This window comes from Anomalospiza imberbis, chromosome 5 (genome assembly GCF_031753505.1).
Source record: "Anomalospiza imberbis isolate Cuckoo-Finch-1a 21T00152 chromosome 5, ASM3175350v1, whole genome shotgun sequence".
Taxonomy (NCBI): Eukaryota; Metazoa; Chordata; class Aves; order Passeriformes; family Viduidae; genus Anomalospiza; species Anomalospiza imberbis.
Genome location: NC_089685.1, coordinates 52,258,153 through 52,283,367, shown reverse-complemented (window position 1 = coordinate 52,283,367; position 25,215 = coordinate 52,258,153). Strand labels below are relative to the sequence as shown.

The 25,215-nt window shown below is 39.6% G+C and overlaps 2 long non-coding RNA genes across 3 annotated transcripts in view; both read left to right on the top strand.

The window, feature by feature from the left end:
- Positions 1-15,886, top strand: part of LOC137474327 (uncharacterized) — a 96,488-nt gene extending 80,602 nt beyond the window's left edge. Inside the window, exons 4-6 of one of the 2 annotated variants that reach the window (XR_010999301.1) lie at positions 9,616-9,807; positions 13,018-13,159; positions 15,510-15,886. This is a non-coding gene — a long non-coding RNA (uncharacterized lncRNA). The remainder of the gene's footprint in view (positions 1-9,615; positions 9,808-13,017; positions 13,160-15,509) is intronic. The other variant, XR_010999302.1, reaches the window with a different exon arrangement.
- Positions 15,887-18,010: 2,124 nt separating this feature from the next.
- LOC137475017 (uncharacterized) lies at positions 18,011-22,708 on the top strand. Its single transcript, XR_010999634.1, has 2 exons — positions 18,011-18,118; positions 20,589-22,708. It is a non-coding gene; the product is annotated as an uncharacterized lncRNA (long non-coding RNA).
- The last annotated feature ends 2,507 nt before the right edge of the window (positions 22,709-25,215 follow it).

The following is a 25,215-nucleotide window of genomic DNA, read 5'->3' as shown; positions in this document are numbered from 1 at the left end:
TGTGCTGAGACTTTATGATCTACTAATTTAGATGCCATTAACACGTGCTTTTCTTTCATCCCTTTTTCTTCCACTTCTTCCTGTTCTCCCACATCTGCATGTTTCTACTTTTGCTCTATCCATACCAAGGCTGATATTTCTACTAAAGCTCATCACAGAGTTGTGTGCAGCTCTTCTGCTAAACTTGGGATCTAATGGGTCTGAGAAGGCAGAGGATTGAGAAATGTGCTTGATGTTATTTTCTACTGGAAAAAATTCCTGCTGGTTATAGCAGCAATTCAGGCTTGTTTCAGCTTCACAGGGAGCAATGAATTATCAAATTCTAAAATCAAAGGTAGTTCATGTGAATGTGCAGGATCATGATAAAAGAAGCTCAGTATGCCTGTGCTCTGACTCTGGTTGCACAGTTGTCCTCTCTCCTTCAAACAGTAGGTTTGGAAAGGTGGTTGCTCACTTTCTCACCCCACTGCCCAAGAAAATACCTGGTCAGAGCTCAGGCTGCAGATGGCCCAGTGGGATAGACTTGTCCCCAAACAATCAAAGGTAGAGATTCACTGTCATGCCAAATGACGTCGTATTCCTGAAGAGGAAGGGGTTCCAGCTTCACAAAGGGATGGAAAATGGAAATGACGAAGAGTCATTTCTTCTGGACAAGACCCACATAGGAATCCACCACAGATGAATGTGGGCTTTCCCAAATAAACCCCAAAAACTGTCTTTCATCATCTCACACTATTCTAAAATATAAAACTAAGAAAATGACCTGATCTTACAAGGAGGTTAGAGATATTACTTAATGTTTGTGAAGCACTAAGTAGTATAGCAATAAATTACATGGATGATCCTATGAGAATGTTACTAATTGTGTGTTCAGGCCAGAGTTTGAATAGGATGTAGAAAATGAGGCATGAGGCCAATGAGGATAAAACAGGTTAATGAATCACTGCTCATTAATGGTATGCCACCCATGTGCACAGAAAGGCTGAAGGTGCTATGTAAAAAGGTACCTGTTATCCTATAATTAAAGATTTTACTGTGCATGTAAGAATTACAAATGTAATTTGTCTGGGGGACGTTAAATCGGGCATTTCCTATCCTCGGGAACACAACTTTGTAACCCTTACACTTTTTGAATAGAGGCTTTTTACAGAATTCAGTAAAAATTGTTTAAATATTGTGTTTCCCCTGCTTGTTTTGCCACTGTTAGCACTGAGCTTCTTCTCCCATGCTGCCTTCACCATCTGGAACAGACTGAATGGCTTTCTGAGTTGCCTTAAATCCCATCACCAAATCCTATATTCTGGGCCTATAATTCCTGTCCTTCTTTCTCCTAAGAGAGCTCAGTCCCATTTCTTGACCATGCTTGGCTCCATTAAACTTAGAGCTCTGTCAGATCTTGTCTTTATTTTCTCTGTGTTTTTATACCACAGAGACATGAATCTATAAGATGCCAATACATCTGCCTACATTTATTAATATAAAATGAGACCATCAGTGATTTAGTATTCTGAAGTTTTCCATGTCAGATTAATCAGTTCAGAGAAGTGTTTAATTCATTCGAAATCTGGTTTTAATGAAAAAACAGCAAACTGACTATGTATGGAAACTCAGACTGACTGTTCTCTTTCTAAAGAAAGCTGAATTCCAGTACCCTGTTGAAGATAAAGAAAAATGTAAAGGAGAGAATCAGATTACATCCAGAATTGGATATCATCCAATATGTTTCAGTTTGGTATCATAGTTATATTATAAATACAGTCAACAGGAAATAAATATCGAATAGTAAAATGGATATTAATCAAGTTCAGTACTGGTACCTAACTTCTCCCCACACTCAGCTTATACCATTTCTTTGTTTAGGTGGAGCTTGAGTGACTCTATCCATATATACCTTTGTTACTGATTGGTGTAAAATTCTCTCGCTTTGCTTTTAAAGGCACAGTTAAAAACAACATAGAGCACGTGCCCAGTGAGGAGTGGTGGTACCTTTGGGACGGAGGTGTGTGTTAATATTACAATTATATCATGAACAAGTTCATCCAAGGAGACTGATTTCACCATAGAGTTCCCCTCCCTGCAAAGATTTCAACAGTGCCTGGCTGCAGTTTCTCCACACTGCTCCACCCTCCATTCCTTCTCCCTTAGCAGGTGCTCACAGTTGCAGATCATGTGTTTGGGGAATCACTGTGGAGTAGGTCTCTGAGCATGCCAGCCCCATTCCATCCAGGGAGCAGCCACTGTATTGTACCCTTTAATTTCTGTACTGTTATCACCTTTGTTAGGATGTGAATATCACTCCTCCATTTCCTCCAGTTGTACCCCTGGTCATCTTTCCACACCTGTGGCACAATGATCTCTCTGACCAGCACATAGATAATGGCTTTCTGATACAGAGTAGAAATAACAAGTAGTGCAGGGGATGTTTTGACATGGGCATCCTCAGGAAGTGGAGATGGCACTTGGTGTCCTTTGATATTTTGTTTCTAATACATTTTTACTCTAACTGTTCTAGTGTTCTGCTCCTGTACATAAGTTATCCACCATTACTTTATAAGATATACTAGGTTATTTTGTTTTCCACTAAATTTAAAATATGAGGCATGTTGGTTCTTCTTATCACTCTGAATTTGTCAAATTGCCACTGATATGATCTCTCTCCATGCTTTGGATAAGGCTGGTGCAGTGATGCTATTATCTCCACCCTTCTCAGCCTCCGTGGCTTGGCAGAGATGACAAATCAAATAGTCACATCCTGTGATTTTTCCTGGGACCACAGAACCAGTGATTGTCCAGACACTAAAAACTCTCCTAAATGTGAAATTCTCAGCCTGAAAAAATACATTCATTCGTGTACCGTGTGACTTCAAAATTCGTTTGTATGGTATTCACTGTGTTCTGTGTTCTTTTAAAAACACAGAAATAACATTAAGACAGCATACAGATGAAATTGAAAGAAAATAAACCAACCCTTCCCTGCTGACAAGCTAATTTTCAGTGCTTTAAGAATTACAGAATGAAGTAAAATTATTTTATTGCCTTCTTTCATCATTATGCCACAGTACTAATTATGCTCCTGGTGTTCTAAAGTTTATAATGCTATTTCCTGCCACTGAGTTCCTATTTCTTTATTAAATTAATTCTTTAAACACATGCTTTATGCTGCTAGTGGGGCCCTGGTAGCAGACTATCATCTTAGAATGACACCAGTGGGTAAATGTTCATCCACATAGATAGAAATGATGGAACAATGGCTGTATAGAATAGAAACCGTAGAAAAATTACTAATATTTTTCAGAATGATCAGCATTTGCTGCCACAGATTGAATATGAAATCATCACATTTTAATATGGAAAACTGATGAAGTCTAGAGCATAAATAATACAAGTTATGCAAACGTATTTTTTGCATGCATATGAGAGACTGGAATATGGAAGGCACTATATATCCTAAAGGATACTTGCTTTGTTGCAATCACTGCCTTGCATAGACTTCAGTAAGAGTGACCTTTCTTTTCAGACACATTCCCAGCTGACTTCAGAAAGATCTAAAGAATTTCAGTCAAGAAATGAGCACATCTCTGATAAAGATGGACCCACTGCCACAGCTCTGTTAGGCTTAACATGGAACAAAGGGTCCTTGCTGTCTGGTCAGGGAAGTGTTAGCAAACTGCTTGCCAGCATAGGCAAGCTTAATAATGACAACCAGCTTCAAGGTGCCTCCCAATCACTGCTAGAAAGAGATGCATGAAATATGACTCTGTTCTTGTTAAGAATTTAGTAAAGTTATTGCCAGAGAGAAGACACAATTGAAAGACTAACCACCAAGGAGAAACTGTCCCTCATGGAAACCATGTTTGTGCTACTAGAGGGAGTGCCTTATGGCAATTTAGTCCAATGGCCAACTGCAATCAAAAACAGTTTAATCTAGTCCTTAAAGCAATGTTGTGCCTTTTCCCATGGCTTCTAGAGGCTTTTTGGCAGCTGGGGATTTCTGCACAGGTGGCACCCCTAGGACTGGAGCTGCCAAAGGTCATGGCAAAGGGTTTGACATTGCTGGCTAGAAAGGATGTGGGGATATGCTAGGGAGAAGTCCTTGGTCAGGCAGGAGTGATGAGTTACTGCAGCTCCTTTGCTCTATTTGAGCCAAGAGAGGCAAGCTAGGGACCAGAGCTGGAGGTTAACAAATGCTGAGGAAAATTAGGAAATTTCAGCATTAAGGCTAAGGCTCTGCCATTAAGGAACACATTTATGCCTGAATGAGGTCTCCAAACACAGGACGCCTGTCATCAGTGCACTCGCCTGGCAAAATATAGTGGTGTGGGCTCCAACCATACTTGCAGCAATTGTCACAGACTTGTTTGCAGATGCTGTCAGACAGCACTTTGGAGTCTCTGTTTCCATGTCCGTATTTTTCTCTCCATTCACAGATTACAGGTGCAACCCCCAAAAAAGCCATTGGAAATCACACCCAAAAATTTGGGAACAAAAACTTAACCTGATCACTTGAAGCCAATGTAGCCTTTTCCTATGATCTTTCAGCAATAATCAGGAAGTTGTTTATGTTTTTAATAAGTTGATGGTAGACAGTTTTATTTTTAAGAAAAAATCCTTTTTTCCCCCTCTCAGTAATTACAAAATTTCTGGTATTGACTGAAACAGTACATAAGTGAGGCAGATCATGACATGATCTTATTTCAAGAGCTTTGTCTTTCCTGTCTAATCACTCTACTTAAGTAGAGTCGTAACACCTTTTTTGTGTGAAGACCATTAAATTAGACAAATCATTGTAGTGATTTTGTCATACAAGCAAGTGCTGAAGGCAAAATTAGATCATCAGAATAATTTCCTATTTTTCCTACATTTAAAGATATTTTGTATCTTATTTTCTGTCCTGTTCTAATTATCTTAAAAGGGGCTTTGTAATAGAAAACTACTTTTGTCACTGAACCAGTCATTTTTCTGGCACACTGCACTGTTAGTAATGTGATTGCTTAAATAAAAATTGGTGCAGCTTTAACATCATAATATATTCACTCATTTCTTTGTCTTTCATTCTAATAATGTAAGACATAATGAACTCTTGGTAGATATAGTAATATCCCATATGTATTTCTACAGGATTTATGTTGTCATTTAATATTATTTCAAAGGACAAAATATAGTTCTTGCCATTTTAGTCAGCTAGTCATTTTGTGATTTTTTTTGTTCTTCCACTATCGTTGAAAAGATATGATCAAATTAACCATTTTAGCAAGCATTTGCTAGTTGTGCCTACATACCATTCATTTAAATGACTTGTGAAATCAATCAAATAATGGGGCCTAGTCGTCTTTCCCTGAATAATGACTTCAAGGAAGATCCACCTCCCTCTCTGGGAGAGAATGGATAGCTGGGAATGCTCAGGGGAATAAAAGGATTTAAAGCACTGCACATAAAAGGCTGAGTAGAGGAGTCTTTGAAAGTAAATGCAGGCTTCAACAAAGGATGAGAAAGAAAAGGGTACAGAGGGAGCGGCTTGGTGTGGATATGGACAGCGCATACAGAAGAGGCTGCTGAGGAGATGCATAATACCCCAAGAGAATGAGCTGTAGGTGCTGGGCTGCAGGCTGAGGAAAACACATTTTTATGAGAGGCACAGGATGTGCAGAGGCTGGCTGTGGCTGATGGGTTAATGAAGAGACCTCAAAAGGAAGCCAGTCTGAAAAATTATATTAATTATCTCAAAATTAAGTATTTGCATTTCCACTAGTATGCAATGAGCCGATCTTCACAATCAAAAAATTATGAAGGTGAGAAAAAGAGATGAGGTCCATTTACTATTTGAAAAATTACAACAACTCTTTTTCCTATATCCCATATTTAGGATTAATTGAAAATAGAAGGTGCCCGATTTCTTATCAATCCAAAGTGGTGAAAATAATCACAACATTACCTCACGGTGACACAACTTCTGTCTGATTTTTTTTGCACTTGTAGCAAAGTCTCACTGGAGGATTCTCTTAGAGCAGGACTGAAGTAGGCTGTAGATTTTCTAGTGAGTGTTTACGTACACTTCTCTAGAAAGCAAACAAACATGGAAATGATTAAGGAAGATGATGAGTAATCTTCCTAGATTAGCATCCTTAGAGTTCAAAAGATATTTTAAAAATTTCGACTATTTTCTCGGTTTTTGTTGTTTCAGTAAGTTGTTGGTGGCTTAAGCATGTAATTAAAAAGGAATGCATGCATGGTTAACATTTTCAATTGTGTCAGAGCTGACAACTTCATGCAGAAATGCTAGATCATCATCACTGCCTGACAAAATTCCAATAATGTATATTCAGCCACCCACAATTATTGAAGTAACAGTTGAGTCACGAGACTTAATCATGGATATTTGGCATTACTCTTCTCCGAGACTACCTATTGGACCAGACCAGTCATGGGTCTGACCAAGTATTGTAGTGACAGTGTTTTTCTAGGAGTATTTGCAATGCTTTGTGGAGGTCATGTTTGAGCAGTTCAATAATGTTGGTCTGGAAGAGCACAAAAATGCCACTGTCCTTTCATAATATTTTGTTGAGACTCAAATGCTGAAGTGTTTTCTGAATATAGGATACAAATTTTAAAATAACTGTAACAATTTGGACTATGCTGACTGTGACAGACAGGATAACCCAAGTTGGGTGCAGGACTTTTGGATGCTGAAGAGCATCATCAAGGCCCTCTTCTGTAGGTTGGTGCCATACTTTCACCATCTTCAGATGACATTTCAGAACCCAGAGCCATGTCCAAATGCCTGCCATCCTTTAGTCTTGCAGCCTCTGACCATAACTCCTTGGTCACCAGTTCCTTTGAGGTGAACAGGTACAACACAGGTCAAGAGATTATGGAGATTTGGTCCTCAGTAGTGCTGTAGGTTACATCTGAGCTCTTCAAGGCTTTGATCTCCAAGACTTCTGAGAGAGAAGCCTTGATAAGATTCTTATCTTATTCTTGTATTTCCAGCCTACTGCAGCTGCAACTACATACATAAGGCTCTGCTCCACCTCCGTGTGCCACTGGGTTATCGTGCCCCTTGAAAAACTCCTCTTTCTATCATGGGACACATTTGTTGGAAATGTAATTTCTTTGGGGCTGCAGTCTGCAATTACCCAAGTGTTTTGGCAGGTATAAGAGGGTGCTTCCAGTGTGGTAGCAGATATTGAAATGTGGAGAAAAGAAAGATAATACAAAAAAGATGGGTTCGGCAGCAAAAGGCAGGGAAAATGAGAAAGGAAAGATTTAATTCTGAAATTTTGATAACTGAGGATAAAGCAGAAGGAATGGACACTGCTAAGTTGATTGAGGAAGGGCAGTTGGCAGCAAAGAGGAAGATACATGCAGTACCCGACTGTGCAGCTTCCTTCAGGTTTTGAGGCCACTCTTCAGGGGCTGACAGCTTTGGGGGATGCCTGTACCTTAACTACATGCTGGAGCTTCTTGTCATGGGAAGTCCACGTGAGGATTTAGGACCAATTACTCCACTGAGTTGGAATGCTGTAGAGTTCTGGTTTCATGCAACAGGAATCTGCTTTGTGCACACCAACATCATTTTGAGAAACCAGTTAATATGTGGTTTTATGGGTACAGTCTGGGTATTTGCTTCAAAACTACCCTATTGCTATGAAGTAAATTACTAAAGTTAACAGAATGACTTGCCTTAGAAGTGCATGAATATGTCTCTTCATGACCATGACCAAGAATTTTATTTTTTTTTCCTTAAGGGTTTTATTGAAAGGCATATGATTACTGCTTATTGTTTCCAGCTTTCTGCAAAATGGAGAAAACTAAAAAGAACATTTTGTTAACAGCACAGCTTTGCAATAATACAAAGAACTGCATTCATACTTTGCTTTTCTGCCATGCTGTAAATATTTCAATCCCAAATAAGTTTGTGTAGTAGATGAAAAATGCATTGATTTTGTAAGTATAAATCTTTAAGCAATGTCACATCCTTCTTTTTTTTAAGACCAAATGAAATGCAAGATCTGCAGCCCTGAGGAAGTAACCAAGTGTGAAACTTGATTTCTGTATTTGCACCATAATGGTGAATTATTTGCATGTCCTTTGTCTAAAGATTAACTTTTGTTGATTTCCTAAACCCTAAAGAATAGTTTGAGCCCTCAACCTTGCAGTGTCTGAAGCTCTGCAGAACTGACATTGATAGGCCACACCACCTTGAAAATAAGCCCTTTTTTAGCTTTCATGCGAGCAATTTTCTTTCATGTACTAATGCTGCTAAGTTTAGCTTGTGCTTGGGTATCTCAAACCATAGCCAGATGAGCAGATACAGCTGGAAACAAACTTCCTGCCCTTGCTCTGTACCTGTGTCCCGTGCACCAGCTGTGATCTGGAAGCTGGGGAGCCAGTTGAGATGAGGGTCAGGGGTTTTCAGCAGCAGTGGAGATCCACTCCTATGCCTCTCTAGCTCCCAGCCTAGCCTGAATCTCAGCATCCCTTAGCACACACAGTTCATTTTGTTTCTCCTGGGACCCTGTCCAAACTACGCCCTTTGTTAATGAAATTTCATCTTTGTGAAGGCTTCAGACACCTTCTGGAGTAGATCTCCTTTTACTACTACTACTCATGTAGTAAAACTAGCAGGGCAGACTTGGGTTAGTTTAACATGTGATGCAGCTTTCAGGAAACCCCAGAATGTAGCAATGGCATCCTCTGTTAGTAATAATCATGAAGGCAAACTTAAATGAAGAGTTTGGCTTGCCTGTTGATGACTGCACCTGTTTCTTACCTCATTTGTGAAAAGTAGGGATCTGAAAGATGAATTAACACCTTTTTCTCCTCAGTGCAGAACCATTCTCTGTATTTGATTCTTCCCCAAGCCTATCTTATCAAAAAGCTCATAAAAATGGCACCAGCCAAGTGAGTTCACTGTTAACGAATATTCTTTGATGCAGTATTTCATTGTGTTTTTAAGGGTGAATCTTTAGCTGATCACACATTTTTTCCTAGTGAAAATAGGCTATAAAATCATATCTGGCAAAGGGGTTTTCCTGTAACTTCTTCATTTTGTGGATGATGGTTCTCTGCACCTTTTTCTGAGAACCTGGAGCTGAGCAAGACTAACCAATAAATGCAACTGTAGCAGAGATCTGGACTGCAGAGAAATACCCTCACAATAAGAAACCCATATAAGCTGTTGCAGCAAGATGAGATATGGTTTGCAGAAGCTCTGAACCTCAGTTATGTTTATCCCACAAGCTGTCACCAGTGTGGCCACGCTGTGAAGAAGTGCAATCCCTAAGATGGACTGGTAGAGAACTTTGCTGTAATCTCACTGCAACATCAAAACTTTAAAAAATATGTGTACAGATATTCCTGTTTCTCTGTCACTCCACTGCTTTATTGAACTAAAGTTGTGGCCCTTCAGCTTCTCTCAGCAGTTCTCTAAGCAGAAACATGGGATCCAAGAACAATTCTACCTAAGAAAGTGCTAGAGATGGTGGATTATTGAACTGCAGTGTGTGAGGTGGGGAGTGGCAGAAAGAAGCTCCTTTTTGGTAGTTTGTCACTTCTCTTCCTCTGTGAGTTAATGCCTTTCTCCATTCATGCTTCACTGATTCTTTCTCCCTCTAGGCTCAAATTCTGCCCCTCAGCAGCCAAGGAGTATGAGGAATAAATCCTGAGTGCAGACAAGGGGCGCTTAAGATCAGGAATCTCAGTCTGCAGGATGAACTGAGAAGCTGGATACCCTGGCTGAAGTCTGCCAAGGCTCAGAGGAGCACAGCAGCATGCCAGATCCTCCCTGGATTTGAGCATATCAGCCTGGTAAGTGTCCAGGAAGGGTAAGTGTCCAACTGCAGCACTGCTTTTGTGGTACACTATCACTATTATAGTAGCTTTACTACAGAACTCATCTCAAAACCAAACCAGTTTCCCATGCTAATGCAGAATAAGGCCTTGAAGACAAATAATGATGTATTTATATAGTGCATTTCTTTTTACCAGCAAACATGAAAAAAAAGCACATTGATCCCAGATTGCAATGTTAGAGATGCATGAAGAACATCTGTCATTATGACAGAATCATAAATCATCATGCTGAAGCCCTGACATGCCTTTTTTTCATTGGCAGAGTAATTTTTTTAAATGGGATATAATTAAGTTGCTTAGAGCCACATATTATCTATTTTAAACCTATTATTTTTCCCGTGTGAAAACTGTCAGTGAAACACACTGATTTGGTTTTGGTTTTAAATTAAGCTAATAAAAAAACCTGACCACTGTTCATCACAGCAAATCAGGGTGCTGCTAGGAACTGTCCCACGTGAAGAAATTATAAGGAAAAGAAACCTGTAAGTGAAACCCTGCTATAGGTGCACCAGCAAACCATCCTGACATGAAAGACAGGTAAGTAGTAAGAGGCCAGCATGTCTGCATCAGGAATCCCCCAGTGACTTGAATATCAAAAAGGAAATCCTACAATGAGTGAAATCAAGGGCATATTGTAGAAGCAGTGGCCTGCTTGGGCAATCCTGACCTTGATTAACAGCTCTTCTCCCATGGGAAAGCGCATACCAAAGGGTAAGTCCAGCCACAAATACCTGTGCTTTGATGTACAGCCCAGAAAACTGGGCTGTGAATGTGTGTGGGATGAATGATAAGAGCTAGAAACATCAGCTCTACTTTTCTTGTTCTTGCGTTGTTACTTTCTCTCTCCTACTGGCTGGCTGTTTAATTGATCCTAAAACTTGTACACAGAAGAAACATGTAAATACTCAAGTGAGTTTTATAAAGACGATCCTGCTTGATGACTAAGTGGTGGTCTGTTATTCTTAATCTCAAAGCATATAAGTGAGATGGGTTAAAGTAGAAAGAATCCATTGCAAAATGAGTTACAACTTTCCTGGAGCATAAAATGGAAGAAAGAGAGATTCTATAAATACCGAGAAGTTAGAGGAAGAGAAGGGCAGAGGCACAAAGAGCAGATACCCAGAGCTGAGGGGAAGGTTTTATTAGTTTTGCTGCTTTCTTCACATGCACATAAGCATTAATGATAGGTATTTAACAATGCTATTTTTTTAGCAGAATGATATATGCCAGAGTAGGGAAAAAAACAAGTAAAAGAATGTTTGAATAAGTGAGATGTACGCAAGTCTCTAGTGCTTGCTGAAATTCACTTAATACCTACTGGGCTCTTGACTTATCTCTGAAAGCTCCTGAAGGACTGGATAAGTCACCAGGGCCTACAGCAACTATGTACCCTAAGAAGGAATACAGTCAGCATCATACTTAAAATTTTTGGTAATTAGCAGAAATCTGACATTACAATATACATTTTGCATATTATTTTAAACCAAATGTGCACTTGGTTTAAAGCCTTGCTCTTCCTTAATTCTTCCCATCGTGGCACCTGGGTTTTAAAAAAAGGAAAAGAAAAATTTAGTGAGGTTTTTTTTTTTCTTAAATTTGGCATTCAAGGCAGGCTTAGATTTCGACACAGTTAAGAAGTTGTTGGCTGTTTGCAGGGTTATAACCATTCCTGCTTTTAAAAATGGGAAAGGAAGAACCTAGGGAATTACAGAGTACTCTGCCTAACGTCAGTACTGAGAAAGATAATGAGACAAATTATTGAGAAGTGAATTCATACACACCATGAGAAGGTGATAAGAAACATCCAAAATGAATTTGTCAAACTAATCTGAGTTCCTTCTTGAATAAGGCAACTGGTCCAAAAGATAAGGAAAAGCAGTTCAAATGACTGTATGTGAGACCCAAGATGTATTTTGACCTGAGTAAGGCTTTTGACATCATCCTGCATGCTCATAAATGAACTGGGGAAAGCTGTTTCATTTGAAATCACTCCTAATTCAATCCACTGTCAAAAGTAAACCTAATACATGGTGGTTGGTAGGTGCATGTGGAGATGTCTTACACAGCTCCTAATGGGTAGGCTTCTGTTAACATTTCAATGAGGATTTAGATGACAGAATTAGAAATAATGATACACCTATAAGCTTGGTAGGTGACAATATGTAAAGATTTGCAGAATGTGCTCAAGGACAGAATTAGAATTCAAAAATATCCTGATCGGTTGTGAAATCCAACATGAAAAATTTGAACAAAGGCAATCGCAGAGGGCTACATTTGGGAGGATGAAATCAAAAGCATAACCATAAAATGCCACTGCAGATAAAGATCTAGTGATTAATGAGGGCTATGAATGAGCTAACAGTGTGGTGCTGTTGAGGAAAAGAGATAAATGTAATTCTAGATTTTCTTGAGTTGTCTGCTCAAGACAGTGTATGTAAGATGAGATAATTAGCATGCTCTTCTGGGCACTGGTGAGGTCTCAGCTGAAATACTAGTTTACTCTGAGGCACCATAATTTCAGAAAGGTGTAGATCAGCTGGAGGCAATCCAGAGATCAACAAGGAGATTGGAAAACTGGATACATAAAGCAAGGTTGCAAATTCTAGTTTTGTTTTAATCTTAAAAAGTAATAATAATAATAAAGGTTATATGGCATTCAACAGTCTTTGAGTACATAAAAGGCTATTACAAAGAGGATAGTTTTATGGTTTTTTGTCACCCTGATTTCTTAGGATTTTCTAAAGCCTTCTGAATTTACATTCTTGTAGAGAACTTTCTCACGCAACTTTCTGTAAACAACCTATTGTTTTGCATTCTTTCATAGAGGCGGAGAAATTTGATAGACTGGTAGTTTGCCCAGTGTCGTTGGAGAGGTGGCACATTCACCTTCCAATCCACTGACACCTTTTGAGAACTATAAATGATTGGAGTCAGAAAAAATAAATTAGTCTCTTCATGGTGACCAAAGCTGTGGTGCGTCGTTTTTCCTTGTGTCCTCTGGTGACAGTTTTTGATGCCCACTAAGGACACACAGAATGTTGAGGAAACCTTTTTCAGCTATACTACAATAGATAAGACAGTAACCCATTCTAACTAGAAGAAAAGATTACTGCTGGAATATATTGCCCAGGAAAGTTATATAATACTTGACATTATTGATTTTAGATACAAATCAGAGGGACTGCCATCTGCACTTATCAAGACAGTTGTGGACTTTCTTTGAAGCTAGGAGATGGCCCAGGTGCGTGTTTTGTAGCAGGCGGCTGAGATGACTGGAGCTGTGACAGAGCATACAAATTATTATGTGGTAATCCATAACATATTTTCACTAAGAAAGCATTTGAAAATTCCATTTGTGGTTCTGAGCATATTCAATTGCTGTTATGGAATATTGCACAGGTTGTTCTTTGGTATTTTTTTAAAACATATTTCCTTTGATTTTGTGTTGCGGGGTTTTTGGTTTGTTTTTATTTTACCTCAGGAAGGCTTGGTAGACCTTTGATTAAAAATATTGAGGAATAACAAACTACATAACCCCTTGAGATTCTATCCAAATCTATTCTTCTATGATTCATGTGCAAGCTACTGTATTTTTCTGAGCTGTTGGAGAGCTTTGCAAGCACAAGTTAATTATTAAACTAGTTATTTTCCCAGGGCAGTAATGATCTAATCATTTATGATAGCACTCAAATGAGGAATTAAACAAATATATCCAGAATAAACACAGATCAAATAATCTTTGCCAATGAAAAAGGACAAAATGTTGTTTTCATGCCAGTGTGTCTGCAAAATAACAATACAGATATAGACGTCAATAAAGCTAACAAGTGCAGGCTTCTCAACCTGTGGGAAATTCTGTTCTAGTAGCTCTTTCTAGTCAAAGTTTTAGGACTTTTTTATATTTTGGAAAATTAGAAGAATGGGAATGAGGAAAAAAATGTAAGTGTTTTGAAAAGGTTGGGAAGTTTTAAGGGCTTGAATTGCAACTGAGCATTTCAACATTCAAAACCCAAAATGTTGCAGTCATGGTGTACCACATATATCTATATCTATATCTATATCTATATCTATATATATATCTTAGCTAGGGGAGCACAGAGCCCTCATATACACAAGAAAATGCCAACCAGAATTACTGTGCCAGTAAAATAGCATTCTGCAATATGATATTTTTTGTGTTAGCTCAAAATAAATCTCTTTAAAATCACACTCACAAAGGAAAACTGAGCAAACCCATTTATTTTTCTGTTTCATTTTTTTACTATTTAAAACTAAGTTTTTTTCAGAAAATATGCTCTTTGTTAGAAATTCAAACCCGTATAAAACTTCTGACGAATTCTAGTCACTACTTAATATGAAAGTAACTGGCTCAAAAATGTCTTCTAGAGAAATCTGTGCTCATCAGAGTGGACTGTAGTGTTAACCAAAATATGACTGTAAACTGGAAGTGCTTTCAGTAACCATTGTTATTTTAATCTAGCAAAAGATGATCCTCAAAGATAGGATGAGGGTTATGACTTTCCAGAAATTTATAAATGTTTAGTTTCAGTGTTTATGGTCTATACTTCAGTGACTATCTACTGGTTCTTTTGTTCTTTTAAAACTATACAGGACATTTAGACACAAGAATAAGGATTTCATACTGCACAAGAACTTTCTCTCTTATAAGAAAACCACTGGAGCTCATGAATTTTGCTGTGCAAATGGATAAATACTGACAGAATACATGTGGCTTGCATCAGGTATATCATTAGACACCCCACCCATGGATCCATGGCACTAAAAATTTTGCAGAATTTCAAAGACCCTGGGACAAACATGCCAAGTGTCAAGGGCAGCCTTAATCCCAAAGTACAGGGAGGGACAGTTAGACAGTGGGGGTTGGAGTAGATGACCTTTAAAGGTCTCTCCCAAACTGAGCTCTTCTGTGATTCTGTGACCCAAGAGGAGAGAGCTCAGCTGAGCTGAGCTTGCTCAGGGCAGTGCAGGCGAGGTGATTTCATTGCTGGGACCTGTAAATGTGAAGGTGGACTCTGCTTTGCAGGCCAGGGTGTTGGTACAGCCCCATTGCACACGCCAACAGACTAAAGTGTCTTAAGCAGCTTAAATAGCTTTAAGAAGCTTTGAAGGTTTAGATACTGTAAGCTTATAAAGCAGTTTAAGCTGCTTAAACCACTCTAGGACTTTAACAAGGGCCCCATGAGATGCGCTCCTCACCTGGCGAGTGAAACAAAGCTGGCTGCAGCTGCCCCACCATGGGCTGGAAGGATGGAGCTGCAGGGCTGCCACAGATCCAGCAAGGAATCTGCTGATATTGACATACTTTATCAATGATGTTGTATGAAATAATGCATCATATACTTTCACCCCTTGGTTAACTCATTGTTTTTTTCTTTTCTCTTAACAACCTCATTTCCCCAGCCACCACTGTGTCTTTTTTTTTCCTATTTTCACCAATTCAGCTCAGGTTCTTTCAGTATCTTTTTCTGTCTAATTAATTCTTCCTAGGAGATCAATGGGCTTTTCTTACTGCAGTGATACCTTTTATGAAGAAAACACGTCTCAATTCAGCCTATTCAATCCACGGAGCCGTGCTGGGGGTAACTGATCATTTCTATCAGGATGGTTTAACCTAAATCTAGAACTTTTTTCCTCAGAAGAAGGGCATGAGTTGATAGAAGCATTGTGGAAAAACCCAACCATGTAATCCCAGGAAGTACCAGTGGCAGTCATTAAATTATCACCTACAAAATCAGGAAACCAGATGGGAGAGCATTGTTCAGAAGAAGGAATATAATGCCCTGAATCTGCGTCGCAGTTTCTGGAGTTTTGGAGGTTTCATAAAGGATGTAGGAGGAGGAAGTCTGGGAACAGCTGTCCAGAAAAATGGGTAAATTTATGTTCCTACACTGAATCTCTTAGGGCTGAAAGGGCTTTGTTTTCAGTTTTTACTCCATCTGTCTGAATTTGGGGTATGCTGTGCAAACCACAAGTCATGTTGTTCCTACCAAAGGATGTAACACCCCCTCCCTCTTACACAGAAGACAGCAGCTGAGTGTAGGTTTGGTTTGGTTCAGTGACAATTCACTTTGAGCTCCCATGCTAATAACCAGGGCAGTGGTGATAATACACTGGAGCACTTGAGTCAGATGCGATATCCTTGCTGCAGAGGATCCTCTCAGGCCTGCATCATGCCATTTTTCTTGTGTTTGAATTCCCTTCCCAGTTCCTTTACAAGGAACATTCTCCTCTACCTTTTCATATCCTTCACCCATTTCCTGGGGCTGTACCTTAATTTCTCAGGTGTTCTCTCTCTCTCCTCAACTTCACTGGGCCCATATTTTTCACAGGCTTATGGAATCCCATCATGTGCGCCTTTGTATATATCACAACTTCAGTCACAATTTAGCTAAGAAATGTAACTATAAAGCTTATAATACTCAAACAATGTGTTTGAAAGACTTGAGAGTGTAAGCAGGAAGAGGGATAATGGTCAGCTCTACTTACTAATCTATTCTTTGCTGATTATCTATGTTATGTATTCCTAAATTACATTACCTATCACCATAGTGTGTATTGAATGCACACTATGTCATATGTGACATAATTACATAAGCATCATTTAACACTTTCATTAGGACTTGATTTATACCAAATGTTATTTTTTTCCAGTATCCTGAAAGAATGTTTGTCTCCATTTTTATCGAAGAAAATTATTTGTAGCATGATCTATTTTTTCAAGTCATCAATGCATTTTAATCTCTTCTCCCATTTATCCACCTATCAATAATTACTTCCTTCAAAATGTACTCAAAACCCCCACATATGATGTCAATAGGATTCACTAACTTGGTGAGTGATTGAGTTTTTTTTTTTCTTAAATACTGGTTGGATATTCTCCCATTAGGTGACACCACTGGTAGTTAACAGGTATATTTGTAGTGCAGAATGGGAACCATGGGAATGTGGTTTCCTTGGGTTCATGACTTGTGTCTACATCATCCTCTTAGATGTCCCAGCTCCTTCTCCAGCTCCAGCCAGTTTTGTAGGAAAAAGGGCAGATTGTCTGGACTACCTGTGGGCTTTGTGATCAGCGGATCAGTGCTAGCTGCTTGGTGTCCATACAGCTCTCAGGATGGAGAAGGTGAGCTGCAATCCCCATTCCTTCCGCTTCAACACTAATTTGGGTCTCATTCTTCTCTAGGAAGCTGCTTATTTGCAGCAACAATTAATGATGGGAATTGAGGAGGGCAAGATTAATTGTGAGTCATGGAAAAGTAATCTTTTTTAGCCCTGAAAGCTATATGTACTCATCTATTCGCAACTCATGCATTTGCTTTACCATATATGCTATTACATCTGAGGAGACAAAGGTCCTACTTATGTTGCAAGAGAGTTTGGGTATTTTCACAACTGAAGGATTTCATTTAACATTTGTACACCAGAAAATAGAAACCAGGCATCAGGTCATGTATACAGGCCGTGGTTTGACAGACATTTACCCTTATGCCCAAATTTCAATAGGAACTTGATTTCCAGGAAACATCAGGGTGTGTTAGAATTAACTCTGCTGCTTTGAGGTGACAGCAGCACTGCATATTTGCATGGCTTGATAAACAATTGTGTGTGAACCAGAAGTATTTTGTTGACTGTGTTAAGCCTGGTGAGGTCACACATCTGTGCTGATCCGTTCACCAATGGAGAAAGAAAGTTTTCAGTGATGCTGCTGGACTAAATCACCAAGTGCTGGCAGGCTGCCAGGGTCATGTTTCTGGGCAGATCATCAGGTGTTGGCCAGTCACTGAGGGCTGCTCACACAGCAAAAATGTACAGGACAGCAGACTCACCCTTCCTTCCTTCCTTCCTTCCCCAAAGTCAAGGAAGGAAGGACTGTCTCCTTGATGACCTTGATTAGAGCTGACCTTGCTACAGGACAGCATGGGGCTTCTATAAGACAAATTGTGAGTTTTTCTCGTCCCTCTATCTTCTTCAGCATTTTATTCCAAACCTTCATGCTCCCACCACTGTTTAATATTTTTTTAAAATCTTGTTAAGCTGAAGTAAAACAATAGCTTATTTCAAGTTCAAAAAAAAAAAGTTTTATTTACATTTGTTCCTAGCTTTTTTTTTTCTTTTTTCCAGCTTTGATGGCTAGCTTCTTCAGTTAATGGATGACACAGAATATTGCCTGAATCTATTATATATCTGTGAGCACCAAATTCCTAGATTTCAAGACCAGCCCAATTGCTGGAAGTCATCTTAAGAGGTAAATAGAGTTTAAGATTTTAGTAAGAAAGCCAGAGTTTCCATTCTACCAATATTAATTTAATGCATTCCCACCTGCACCCTTCATTGTGTAATTGGGCTGTTCTTCCATCTCCACCCACATCCTGCTTTGACACATATCCACGTGTGGATGACAGGGGCAGTGACAGGTAAGCCAGCCAGCTTGCAGGCTGAGTCACTCCAGGAAGGCAGACTGTCATCTGGCAACTAGGATGGAGAAGAAAGAAGTGTGCCAACCAAACAGGTGATCTGAGCAATGCATGGCACCCCACGTGCCAAAAGAGAGGTTGCACAATGTTGGCTATGACAGAGAAATGTGGAGAAGAACACAAGAATGCATTTCCAAAATGGCTTTCATAGTAGGAATTAGGAAATACCAAAACTCAGCCTATTTGTTTTCATGGATCACTTTAATAGCAAAGATGAATATTGCAATCAAGAAATAGAGCAATGGTGTGGTATAACCCTCTCAGCATTTTTGTTCACTTTTATAGGGGTGTCTTTTCCTCTGCATGGAGGCTCAAAAGCAGGATCACAAAGACAATTTATGAGTATGGAGCAATTATGCTATTTGTTGGACTGTACACACAATAAATGGCTGTGAGTAATGTGCTGTTAGCCTAAGCATTAATACCCTCACCACCTCTGATGCAGGTAACCACTGGATTTCTGCTGCTCAGGCAGATGGCTATCACACGGGGAAGTGCCAAACTCCATTGCTCCTTGCAATAGGATGATCCTCAGTTTTGCTGAGTTGCTGTATTCTATTTTTTTTCTCAGAGTTTTAGAGTTATTTCAGTTGTTAATTTTTCCACAAGTCCGCAAGTGACTGCTGCCAACTCAACAATTTCACTTCTGTTCTTGTTTCAGCTTTTTTTTAGATATCTTGCTTGGCTTAAGTGCTTGTATTGTCACTTAAAGGTTAGCAACCTTTTTTTAGTCAAGCAGACTTGGGGTCACATAGCCTACCTAGGCCTTGTGTTAAAATAGTTTGAGTGTGAAATATCTACCAATATGGTGGGAGACAGACTGATCTGTACTTGTTGTTTGATGTATTTTTAAGCACCTTGCTGGCTTAAACATGTGGGTCTTGCCAGATGGCAAAAAGACTCAGAAATAGATACTGACACAAACACCATGCAGGGTCAGATGTTCTATATAATTGGTGGTATCAGTGATGGTCTTTCTAATGCTAAGCAGAAAAGTCTGGGAAGGATGGGCAGAACGAATCAGGTAAGCCCAAAAAGGGTGCATCATAAAGAAAAAAAACCTCAGAAATAAAAATTCTATAGTGCTGTGTGGTCATTGAAGGGACATGGACCATGCTATGCATACAAAGCCAGTTTATTACACTAATCACCAGTATTTATAGTTCTCTAATGTCCATGCAAAACGTTCCACTTGGACCCCTGTGCCTCTGTGCCCTTAGCAACACAATCTTGTCAGTCCCTGTTAGATCCCTGTTAACAGATCAAGTCCCTGTTACATTCTTTTGTGCCAGCAATGTCCTTGTTACACCTTCTCTCCTCAGAGGGGTCAGAGTGACCAGATATGATGTGTTCACTTTTGTTCTTGCCTTGAGTTTATCTCTCCCGTGGCTTCCACTGTACCAGGGCCAGGAGGTCTGCGGCGCTACCCAGCTCAGCTTCTGTAGCTGTCTGATCTTCCACACTGGTGAGACAACGAAAAGTGTGGAATTACAGGAAGGAACATGAGAGTAAACAAATCAGTGATAAATAATGTCCTCTGTAAAGATGCAAAGGAAAGATGAACAGAGATGTATCAAATACCTAACACTTGAAATTGAAACTCCTACCCTGATAGGAAACCACAGATCTTGTTTACCAAGTTACAAAAGTCCTGTGTGGGTAGTTTAAACAGGAAGTGGGCTGATCAGAATCAAAGATAGGGAAATACGTACAACAGATATAATATGGATCAGCAAAGCACTTTGAAGAAGTCAGCAGCAGAAAGTTATCCCTATTTTGACATGAGATTCTGTAATGAGATGATGTGAATCTCTTTAAAAAGAGATTGCCATTGGTGCGGTGATGACATCAAAAAAGCAAGTTGTAGTCCAGTAGGTAGCAGCAAGAATGCATTGAAAGACGTTTTGGTTGTAGTAGAAATGCTAAGAGACCACAATGTCACTGCAGAAGTAAAATTTTAAAAGTTGTTGAAAAAAACTAGGAAAAAGTGTCAAATTATTACTAGAGAAAACATTGAATTGTTAAAATCTTAAAATGTGAGACTGGGAAAGTGTCTCTCTGCCCTATGCTATAGGGGAGGTCATTTGCAGTGGAATACCATGCAAGATGACACAGAATTGGAGGAGAGCAGCCTCTGGACTCAGGCCCAGAAAACCAGATATTCATACAAAGGAGCGTCCTGAAAGAACACATGCAATGGCATGCTTTGCTCATCACCACCTTCAGTGATTATTTTTTCAGGTTGCTTGACATGGGCCTCAGGAATGCCTTGTGGAGCTTCAGCACTCAGCTCTTATTCTGTCATCACAGCCTTGCCGAGTGGGGTGGATGGCTGCCTCTGGGAGTCCATCTATGTAAGAGGCTGGTTCACTTTGGACACTGGTGTGAAGCAAGGCTACACTTGCTTTCTGGGGCTGCTAAGCATTATCATACATAGCTACTGTGTAGGCATCACGAGCAGCAGCATTCCGTGGGGTGGATTGCACATCCCTTGGAAGCATAAATTGTGCTAGTAGCACTGTGTTACTGAGCCACAGACCTGAAAAAAACTGTGAAGATACATAACCTAGCAAAAGAAGTAAGCCAGACAGGATTCAAAATCAGTTATCAAAGCAAACATCCCTGAAAGCTTAATACCAAGCATCAAAGTCATGCTAGAAAACACAAATTCTGAGAAAGCAGAGCTTGCCAGTCCTGTCCATATCCCACTGCTGACAAATTAGGAAAGAACTGACAGTAAAAATAGGAGAGTCTTCCACCACTCATTTCAGCATATGGAAATTCAAGATATTCAGTTCCAGATGAAAAAAAAAAAAACTTTTTAGAATAATTATTTACTTGTAATTACAATGCTAAAATAGATCCTGAAAAACAGAGACATCAAAGATGCTAGGAAAACTAGATGCCTTGAGAAAAAAGAAAGTGCCTATTAAAAAGTCTGAATGTTGGTCTCTGCCTCAGCACAGAGTTGAACTGCCACTACCACCTCTGCTTCCACCACAGTCAGCACTGAGCATAGGATATAATTGTTGTGCATCCTCTCAATGGCAACCCCCAAGAATTCCCCCAGAGACGTTCCAGTGTGTATGAAGAAGACACACCTGACAGGAATGATGGTGATCAATCCCGACTGTATGTGCTAGAAACAACAACGAATGGTGGTAAGAAATGGAAGATGCTACCTTCCACAGCAAGAATAACATGGGGCTGAAAAGATTCTCCCTAAGTGCTTTGTTTGCTCTGCAAAGCAAAACTTGCATTAGCTAGCTTGCCATTGGAGGTAATAGTTGTGAACCTTACCAAAGGGGAGGGAAATTATTCTCTTGCTCCAGAGATGCAAAGAGTAGCTGCTGTCCAGGTAAAAGCACTGTACCAAATACTTCAAGGAGCCAGGGAAAACCTCGTGCTGAGGCGGCACTTTGTAATTCCTGCAGCTATGGTGGACTGGGGAGAAAGTCCACGTCAAGATTTGGCAGGTGTGGGACTCAGGTAGTCATGCCAATAGAAATTACTTGATCCCTGATTAAAGGAGCTTTGCCTTTCATGTATCTTCAAAGGTATCTAGAGTCTACTGGTGTCATTAGCAATGACAGTTTATTTTCATTACCTAGACTGAATGAAAGATCTTTAATCAAACTGTGTTGTATTAGAGACAGTTCTGCTGTTTAACCATAAATATTTGGTGTGCAATCTGGTGTTGATCTGCAAGGTCCGTAATATCTATAAAATCCTTTTTAAATTTTCATTATCTACCAGGTTGTTTTTGAGTATTAAGGTTGAACTTAGATCTGAGTGTGCTTTTTCAGGTGATTCCTCATTGAAATAAGGGGGACATTGAATACATTCAGGATATATTTTTTCTGCTACAATTCCCAGTCATTTATTTAGCCAAGTTTTGACACAAAAGCACTGAATCTATGCTTCCTTAGAAAAGTAAATCTCTACAGTCTGTTCCCAGCTTTCTTCTACATTTCTCATAATATCAAGCCCACACACAGCCCAGATTCTTCAATGGTAGCTGGTGAAATTTTTCCACCTTCTTGAGCTATATATATTCCTATGTCCTGAGCAGCAGTCTGTGTCTGTGTTTTGAGTGCAGACTGCTGTTATTTTAGATACCTGCCTCCATAAAGGAGCATAAGTGTTTCTTACATGTCTTCATAATGAGAATTTTTTCATTACTTTCACAGAGGCTTAACCTCATTTCTAAAATGAGGTTGTTCTTGTTCTCCAAGTTAAATAACTAAATACAGGTATATGTGTTTGAGTGTGTGTGTGTGTATAAAACGTTGGGAGTTTGTCCATCAAGATCCATATGTATCTATATGTATATAGTGGTTGAAGTAAAGAGCTTTATTCAGGAGGGAGTCTTAAATGTGTGCCTTCTTTTTAAGCACTTACTGAAGTGAGGTTTCATGCATGTTTACACACTTTTCTGAATAGGGGTGCATCAAAGAACAGGTTTGTTTTCTTATTTTCTGGAATCAAAACCTTGACTGAAATATCACTGCCTGGATCACCTGCTGCTTGCAAGGCTGACAGCAGCAAGCGGATATAAACCTTAGCTCACACTGGCCTCACCAGTAATAGAAGGACACGTTGCATGTACTCATACAACATGTTGTTCCTCAGGTGAGACCACGTGCTTTAGTAACCTGTCTTTATGCAGTGGGAGCATCAAGATGAAGGTCATGGGTCTGAGAACACAGCTGTGATGAAGCAAATCTACATTGTGACATTCAAATTTGTTATATAATTAGAGCATTCAATTATAGACTGAAAGACATACTTAGACTGTATTAGAATATTCTCTGATGTAAATGAGGTTGAGTTAATTCCCTAACAGGCCGGGCAGTGACAAGAGGTGCAGATAAGCTCCCAGCACTACCTGGGGACAAAATTAAGCAAGTGGCATTCTTGCCTGCCTTGCCCTGCCTCACCTCCTCCTGTGCCCTGGTCCTAAGGCCCTGAGAACCCCTGCCACAGAGAGTAATATTCACCTTTTGTTACAATCTGCTAATAAATGATTTCTCCTTTGGGTTCCGGCTGCAGCTCTGCCCTTGTGCAGGGTATCGGTTGGGTAGAGCAGCCACAAGCACTGGGAACAGCTAGGACTCTTCAACAATTTCAGTAGTTTTCTTGGATTAATGCTGGGTTAATTTATTCTCTGAAAACAATAAGTTTTGATAGGAATCCTTGTTTCTGTAGGCTGATCTGGCTGGTTCAGCCATAGCTTATGTAAGCTGGAATACTGAGGCTTGTTTCAAAGAGAAGAGGGAATGCAAGCCAAGACACAAATATGGGCCTCTATTTTCCTTTGAAAAATATGGTTACGTTTCCATTTTCCTCTTAGGCAGCAATAAGCTACTCCTCTGAGTGAGCAAAGGGTCCTTTATATTTTGGAGATATTTGAGGAAATTGCCATGGCATTATTGTTCCATAAGTCACTTCCAAAATACTCTAGATCTCATGCAGAGGTGGAAAGAGTCTGTTACCAGACTGCACAGTCTAGAAACAACTGAGATTAAATGCAAGGGCAGCAGGCACAATGTCCAAAACAGATAAATCAGGGTGGCTGCATAGTTGCATTCTTGTTTTTACACTGTACTAAGAGAGAGGGCAAAATAAGCCTGTATAGCAAATACATGAAAAAACACATACTGGAAGAAATATTTATGCTGTATTAGTATATTCTCTGCTCTAAATGAGTTTGGGCTAATTACTTATCAGACCAAAATGGGATAAGCAGGGGAGATAAGCTCTTAATATCACATTAGGAGAAATTAATTAAGCAGAATAAACATAATTTATTTGATTCTTCTATTTTCTATTTCAATTGCTTTACTTAGCAGTCTCAGTAATGTTCTTTAACAAATTCTTTATTAATTTTCTTAAGCAGAAAAAAAAAGAAAAATGAAAACAATCTGGAAAGCGATGAATTTTATCCTGGTTCCTCTCTCTCCTCAGCAGATGAACAACTGCAGCATCAGCACAGATTTCTGCTACTTGAGTTAATGGAGTGCCGCTGCCAGTCACGGGTTGTCACCCTCTGAGTAAAGCCCTCCCAGAAGAGGATTGCTGATGGGCACTGGTGAGAAACATGAACTGAGGATTTGCTTGTTGGCTGAGATGGCAAGTAATTGGATAGATGTATATTCCAGATATAAGGTAACCCACAGTGTCTCCTCCAGCCTCTCGCCATCCTTGTCCTTTTTCTTTCCCCACTTCATCCTAGACCTCATCTTCTCCTACAGGAAGACACAGTGGATCCCAGTTCCTGATCTCCCAATCTGATTAGCCCTTTGCTCACTCCCCAACATGACACTTGTGCTTCCAATCTACTTGGCTGGACTGCCCTAACTCCGCAATTCCTTCTTATGATCCCATTTCTCATCTAGAATAGGTTTGGTATCCAGTATCTCTGTCTGACAAATTCTTCACAGTGCATTTGAAAAACTCTGTACTCTTGACTTGAACATCTGTGTTGCTGGGACCTGAGGAAGGCAGACACCTGTTTTTCTTTTGTAGACTAGACTCTTACAGATCATGTCCATCCGTAGCAAATGGGACCTCTTAGGAAAGTGTTCTGTTTAAATCAAAGTCATCTTTATTAAACATGCACCAAGATTTTCATATACCTGTCACTGACACAAAAGCTGTCTTCTATCAGCTTTTAAGTCCTTACACCAAACTTGCAATATGTAGGTTTTGTCAAAGAGGACACCAGAATTTTTAACCACAGCACATTTTCCCCTACAGCCTGTCAGATACGTCAGAGATGTCTGAGCTGTTTTACACTAGCTCCCCTTGAGAATGTGTGTCAAGTAAAAACTCCTGAATGATACAATCTCATATTGTTTAGACAGGA